This window comes from Oreochromis niloticus, linkage group LG3, assembly GCF_001858045.2.
Source record: "Oreochromis niloticus isolate F11D_XX linkage group LG3, O_niloticus_UMD_NMBU, whole genome shotgun sequence".
In the NCBI taxonomy this organism is placed as follows: domain Eukaryota; kingdom Metazoa; phylum Chordata; class Actinopteri; order Cichliformes; family Cichlidae; genus Oreochromis; species Oreochromis niloticus.
This window is the reverse complement of record NC_031967.2, coordinates 13,826,566-13,834,133: the sequence shown is the minus strand read 5'-3', so window position 1 is coordinate 13,834,133 and position 7,568 is coordinate 13,826,566. Positions and strand designations below refer to the sequence as shown.

Here is a 7,568-nt window from a genome sequence, read left to right as displayed (position 1 = left end):
ATCACTGTTTTAATTATTCATTGGCAGGGACATCGTCTCCTGAACTGAAGGCAAACACACAAAAACATGCTGATTTATTCCTCATAATTATCACAATTAAACAGCAGATTCAACATGGAACCCTCCTGTCACTGGACAGCTGACTAAACAACAACAGCTGGTTACACGCTAGCTAATGTTAGGCTTGAGTGTCCCAAAAATCACACTTTCCCTCTGCTAAACAGTTTGATTCCATTCTCACATTCTATGTGAGGTTATTCGCTAAGCATCCGAGTCCAACAAAACTTCATCCACTTTAAAGACAGTTTCACAGCAGATAACGGCAGCTAACAGCGGCTAACAGCAGCTAACAGAGGCTAACAGCCGCTGAGAGAGGCTAACAGCAGCTAAGAGAGGCTAATAGCAGCTAACAGATGCTAACAGCAGCTAACAGAGGCTAAGAGTAGCACTTAACAACATTTCAGTGCATCATCAACAACTCATCTGAGCTAAACATCTTAAGCTAAACAATTTGGATCTGGTCCAAACAGTGGTAGAAACATGCTAGCCAGCCACGCTTGTTATGGGGTACACTATAAATTTAATCATTTTGATCTCTGTTGCTGGACTAAAAGCTGCAATCTACACTGTAACTTTAAACTGCTGATTTAACAGAGTGAATAAACTTTGGGGCCTTGTATAAGCTACATGAGTTTTATTTTGACCTGTGAGTCATGGAAAGTGACTCATCCAAGAACAAAGTTATGCAACTGGAAATGAGCATAAGAGGTCTGCTCTTTTTGAAATCAACTAACAGCTCTCTTCGCAGTCATTTAGGGCCTGGGTTGTGTTATCCTGAAATAGCCGCTCAGAGGAGTTACAGAGATAGCGGCCAGATGACAAGGCTTGTTTCTAGAAGGATTTGTTATGGGTTTGTTTGGCCACCTCAACTAAGCAGCCCTGCAAATTTCAGACTTTGTAAGATCATAGTCTGCTGGGCTCAGCCAGCACGTCTGAAGTTTGGACTTTACAATTCAGTCATACAATAACCACGGTACAGAAATCCCGAAGAGCACATAGCAGCAAGTCGAAATGTGCTCTTTGAGTCAAGCTGTTAAGCTCCCGCTGATCGATCGGCCTTTCCTTTAACTGGCACTCTCACACCTACAGATACAGACCTACATGCAAGCACACACATGCCAAAATGATGCAGCAATATATGGAAGTGTACTAAGACCATACATTAGGATATTTCCACCGTATTTACTTCCTTCCTCTCTGCATCCTGCTTGCGTCACAAGAAATGAGTTAGCTGTAAGGGCATGAAGTTAATGTTTCAAAAAAAAGGAGTGAGAAATGCAGATGGAAGTACAGAGCGATAATTTCAGTTCAGCAAACTACACTTGAATGTTTTGATCTTTTTCTATTAAGATATTAGAGCTGCCTTCTTTCAGATGTTGCCTTTGGTGATCTCAATAAGAAAGTCGGGATTATTTGTCCTGCTGCCGCAGCATTTTGAAGGTCAGCCATTTTGCACGTCCTTACTGTTTTTTTCCCTGATGCAGCAAAGTATAGTGATGGTAAACATGTGTATCTCTTTTTTTTTTAGCCGACTGCGCTTATCAGTGGGAGTGCAGCGTGCTGATACTGTTAGTTTCCAAGCTGTGGCACCCCCATTCGGATCTGCCTTTAAACAGTTGGCCCTCTGTCTCGCCTACTTTGTATTCCAATGACGGTAAGGTCAAACCTCATTTGATGTAAGAGGGGTGAGAAAATGTGTTGGAGGAAAAGAAACCCTTTGCCTGTGGAAAAATTTCGGAATTTGTGCTGCCACGGGCCTCGGCAACAGGCCGTCTCTGGAAACAGACTCGAGACCAAAGGGACGGCTGGATGGCTCTTCAAGTGCGGCCCTGAATTGCTCCATCAAAATAAAGACCTGGGTGAGTCATCCTGTGCTCAGTCAAGCTTTGCTGATCAGTATGCACCCACAGGCAGATGTGTGTGGTGCATTAATAGGTTCTTTCCCTGCTTTCTTCTTAACTAACCCTGCTCTGAATAGCAATCCAATTTAAATTTGTGTTTTATTGTAAGGTTTCGAATGCTACCTGTGGTGTCAGCACCAACAACAACTTCTCTGTGCTAAAATAAACACAGATCACAACCCCCGACTAACTAGTTTCTTCCTTGCTGTTTACTTACTATAGATGTTTATGCTTCCATAGCCATCTACAGTTCGATAACAGTGCCGTAGCTACAGAATCAAGCATCTGCTCGTGCTCCCAGAACAAGCCCGGGTGTAGCTGCTGGGTCATAAAACCCTGTCAAAGTGAATAATGAGGCGGTCTCCCGGGCTGAGTCTGTGCCAGACCAGGTAGGTGACGTGCTGAGGGCAAAGCATGCTGGGAGCCGCGTGGTTCTGCCGACAGCCCGGGCAGCACTTTGTCATCTGCTGAAGTTGGCTTGTGTGCACACTGAAGGGTTCGGGCTGTCAGCGAATCGGGGGAAGCCGAAACTCTTCGTGATGTCAGATAAACACTGGGAGTGGCGGAGTAGCATGCCCGGCTGCAAAACAGATTGGAAAGCGCTAGGAGGCATTAGGAGGAGAGAGAGGGTGGGCGGGGAGAAACAGAAGGGCACGAGAGAGTCTGGGCCGTGAACTCTCCTTCGGTTTTGCTTTCCCCTCTGTTTTTTTTTACTCCCCCTTCCTTTCCTCCAGCAACCTTGTTGAAAAAAGAAAAAAACGAGCATCTTCACCAGCCCATTAGACAGTGAGGTTTTGAAGTGGCGAGAGGCAGCGAGAGCCTGCTCGTTATTTCGCCTCTATTGTCAACGAGAGCACTGCTGCCTTTTCAAGCAAGTGCATCACTTTTCAGACAAGGTTACAAACAAAGTCACGACCGCTGTTGAGACTTCAAGGCACTCCTTAATGGACAAGACAACACAATAAAACAAACCGAACACGATGACAGGGGAGGAATCTGGGAGCGAGAGCGGAGAGAAATACGTCAAAAAAAATATTCATTCTCAAAATAGTACTCGCATCTACAAGCATGCCTCATTGAAAGGACACGAGTGATCTGTACTACGGCCTGACAAAAACATGATTTAGTTATTTTATCATGTGTTCTGGCCTGCACCTCAGTAACAATTTGCTGTGGGCGCAGCATACAAAAAGTCCAGCATGCATTACTGATGTCACAGGGTTCTGCAATCAGATTTGTTTTGGCTCATCCAACAGCCAAACCCTCCAACCTTTCTGGACCCCGCAGGCTACAGAAACTCCACACAGCAAGTTAATCAATCATGAGTTTTGTTGCTGAGTCCTGGTTCAGTTCAACAAACACTCCTCACCCCTCATATCTCACATTACCCCCCGCCTGTAAAAAGTAAAATAAATGAAGACAATTTAACCTGGACGGATATAAAATATGCTTACATTGTTTACCACAAAGCTATTTTGACAGACATAGTGAAAATGTGAAAAAAATGACGCAGGGAAAGTACAGCCTTACTGTTTCCATAGGAATTAAGAGGGAATGCAGCAGGTTGGTGCTTATAATCAAATGTCCTTGATTAACCGATCATCAGCAAGCGTGAGCACCTTTATAAAAGCAGAGGGTTTGTCAGTTTCCTGTCAGTTTCACCCGTGTACTGCAAAAACTCCCAAGAAGTACAGCTCAGACTCAGACCTCAGTTAGCATGTTGAATGTTAACGTTCATGATGAACAATTAGAAAAATGAAAGTATGGCTTGATTGGAAGAGCTTCCAGGAGAAAGCCTCTTCTTTCTAAAAAGAACATGGTTGGGACCAAAGTGGAGTTTTGGTATAATGAACAACACCATGTTTGGTGAAAACCAAAACACCAAAAACACCTTGTACCAGCTATCGAGCACAGTGATGGAGAGGTGATGATTTGGGCTCGTTTTCCAGCCACAGGACCTGTGCACCTCAAAGTCAAACTCCTCCATATACCAAAGTATTCTGAAGTCAGATGTGAGGACGTCTATCTGACAACTAAACCTTTGCTGAAATTGAATCATGCAACAGGACAATAATCTCATGCACAGCAACAGAATGACTGAAAAAGGAAAGAAAAATCAAAGTGTTGCAATGATGATGCCCACAAACCTCAATGAACTGGAGCAATGTTCATCGACAACAATGTGAGAGACTGACAAAGTCACATAGAAAACTCAAAGGAGGTTCTACAAGCTACCGAATCATGGGGTGTATAAAGTCCTGTGAAAATGTTCTTTTTCGCTCTATGAATATACGTTGTGCAATAATGAGCCACAGGATTAAAATCTGTGGTGAGTATTGATCATGTCCTAACAATGCAATGGTCTCCTGAGAAACCTGGCATTCATCTGGATGTTAGTTAGACCTGCATCACCCACAAAAACATTGTTACAAACCGAGCACTCACCCCTGTAACAATAGGCCAGAGTAGCAGGACACCACACCCTGCCACAGTCCTAAAGCTATTCACGATCGGCTCAAGGGCACAACAGCAAAAGTGTCGCAGGGTGACCAGGACAAATGGATTCCTCGGAGGCCTGTAAAAATCCACTGCCAACACCCACAGGATACTATTATCATGCCCTGTGTCTGTGCCATTACAGGTTAGATGTTTTGGCACAAAAGCAGGCTGCACAAGATGGTTTCGATGTTGTGGCTGATCGTTTCATGTATGCCTGAATTATGTGAACATCCCGCTAATAATCTGACAAATCTCTGTATGTCTGTCCACCTGTTCTTCACCTAACCCAACAACTGTTCATCTAATCCACTTCAGACTTGCCAAGTGTTCTGCTGGAGACCCGAGTTTCAGGTGGATTGGATATATTTCTTGTCATCTGGCTTACAGTTGTTTTCACGGCTTCCAACTGCAGAAAAAATGTCAACTGTAGCTACAAAACGACTTAAGTTTTTCCAATTCAAGTGTTTAAGAGTTAGCTTATCTCATGAAGTACAGTATAGCTCTTGAACAGATGGTTAGATGACGCTTCGAGGTCCGTTATAATTTCATTCAAAAAATGGCGCCTCATTGGGTCTGTATCAAAGCATGTTTGTTGTCACAAATTAGCAGCAAATACGCATCATTTCTGTCAGCAGGCAGGTGTTTTTTTGTTGTTTTTTAATTTGGAACCGACTGGAAAATGCAGAAAACCGACTCACGATATGTCACGTAACATCCTTGGGTTTGATGAGTAACAGAAAAAGCTTTCACCATCAGCTGAATGGAATGTAGTATGTGACGGCAGCAAGTTTTTCATTGTATACGTAAAACAGCCTTGACATTCAGCCACGCTTACACTGTATGAGTGCTGCATTTTCCGCGGGCCTGCAGTGAAACTTGTAGGTAAAAAGCCATAAAATCCACTGTGGAAATATATTTGCTGGGTGTTGCAAAAGAAAACGAGAGAGATTAAAAAAACGTGCACAAGACAAATGAATTTATGTACCACATCTGATTGTTTGTCCCTAAAGTGTCTGTGGATGATTAATATTTCATTGATATAATTGTGGAAGTGTACAATCCAATCAACCTCCCCCTACCTTGGAAAACATAATTTGTATAAACTAAGCAAGTCCAACGGAGACATGATGTAATGAATTGTGAAGGAAAGGACTTCTTCGCTGATTGCAAAGGTGACTTAAAGAAAGCTAAATTATTAAAATGGCCACAATCAGTCAGCGCAGCCGACAGTTCATTTGAACTCCACCCACCACCTTCAGTAAACACGAGCAGCGGTATGGGCGCGGTGGCCGGACAGGGGGAAAAAAGGAATAGCTGGAGGGCGGTGAGAAATGTCTCTGACTTTGTGGCCGTGTAGCAGCATTCATCTCTGCAGGAGATCCTAAATGAACACCAATCAAAAAAAGAATAGAGGCCTGTAGAGCGAGCTCCAACCCTCATCATCCCCCAGCATGAAGCCCCAGAGAGGTGTGTGGCTGCTAAAAAAAAGAAGAAGAAGAAGAATAAAAGCATATGGTGTAGCTTGAATAGCCCTTAGACTAAAAGTGCCACAATTTCTGCTGCATTCCTGCCTTGTTAAAGATTCGATTAAACTGAATCCTGCGACGGAGTGCGTCATCACAGCATCCCACCCACCGAACCTCAGCACCAGCTGCCACAAGGGTCACACATCGAAGAGACACAACAAAGCTACGCGCTTGCTTAGAACAGTCAAAAGCAATGCTCTTTGCAAAAAATCAGTGAGTGCTGCACTTCACGGGGGGGTTGGGGGATTAACGACATAACCCTAACTCAGTAAATCCAGAAATATCCATGACTAACACTCAACTGCAACAGCTACTATAAAGAATAATCAGGGAGAAATAATTGAGAAGCTACACTGTATCTTTAAAAAAAAGAAGCTTTTCCACAGTGGAGCCCAAGAAAAGGGTGATACTCTGCACCAGCTGCAGACAGGAACAACCTGTGATGGGGTTTACTGTATGGAGAACAAACAGCAGCTAGTCTGGACAAAGAAATGCAACGTCCACTGCAGAGGCTTGAGCCAAAGAAATGCCTGCTTCTATTTTTCTTGCAGTGGGATTCTGAAACTTGCTTCCACAGCCTTCACAAACCCAGAGCCTTGGATGTGGTTACATATGAGACTTTTATTCATCTCTTTTGCTGTCAAGTTCAAGTGGTACTTAAAACATTAACAATGTCACAGATGTATTCAGCAGCCATGACAGTCCTTCAGGAGAAACAGTGCAAAGACCCTGAAGCAGATTAATCAAATTCAGGTATCATTAGGTGTGTTATAAACACTAAATGCTTTTCCTACACCTCCAAATGTCTTCTCTGCAAAAAATGTAAAAGAAATAGTTACCTTCACCATGCTGTAGCTCAGCCTATCAGTCTTGGTCCTTCTTATCAAGCCTTTTCATTCACAGTGGAGAGAAAACAAATGATGGCAGAACGATTGTTTGACTCGATTGTCGGCTGAATTTGCAACACCGCTGGCAGGCAACAGAAAGATTTTTTTCAGTCTTTCTGCAAATGTCAAGTTTGAAAAACAGACTCCAGTCTACCACAGTGGTACAGAAGATGAGTGGGCCGGTTACACCCTTGCTTAAAAGCTATTTACTTCTACATCGTGGATCCACAAAGTTCTAAATCCGGGGACATTTTTTGAATGTCTAAGTGCACCTTTGTGGTGTTTGAGCTGATTGCTATCAATCTGATTTATGTTTGAAAGGCTGCTTTTTTGTGTTATCACCAAAGAGCATTATAGTCAGGACTGCTGTGGTCAAAAGAAGATTGCTGTTTCCATCTGTGGTATTTCTGTTTGCTGGGATGGTTATGCACAGAACAAAGCAGGCATCAGTGATGACAGATATGAGTCTGATTTAGTGAAAAAACACTGAAAGGTGGAAAAATGAGGAGCTGTGGTGGGGGTGGGTTGCAAAGCCACTTGCAGTTGTGCAGCAGCAGGCAGATGAACTTAAATAGATGCATGCAATGGGCTAATAAGGGACTAATAAAATACTAGAATTTCACTCACAAAAACCTCTAGGAGGTCGAAACAATCCAATAAAAATGCTCCAACAGGCTTGAAGAGGTCCAGTGTCT

At 43.3% G+C, this 7,568-nt stretch overlaps 1 long non-coding RNA gene across 1 annotated transcript in view; it reads left to right on the top strand.

Annotated features, from left to right (window-relative positions):
- The first annotated feature begins 437 nt into the window (after positions 1 to 437).
- The window catches only part of LOC109197583 (uncharacterized), a 34,379-nt gene continuing 27,248 nt past the window's right edge, over positions 438 to 7,568 (top strand). The window contains exon 1 of the long non-coding RNA XR_002058644.2: positions 438 to 1,919. This is a non-coding gene — a long non-coding RNA (uncharacterized LOC109197583). The remainder of the gene's footprint in view (positions 1,920 to 7,568) is intronic.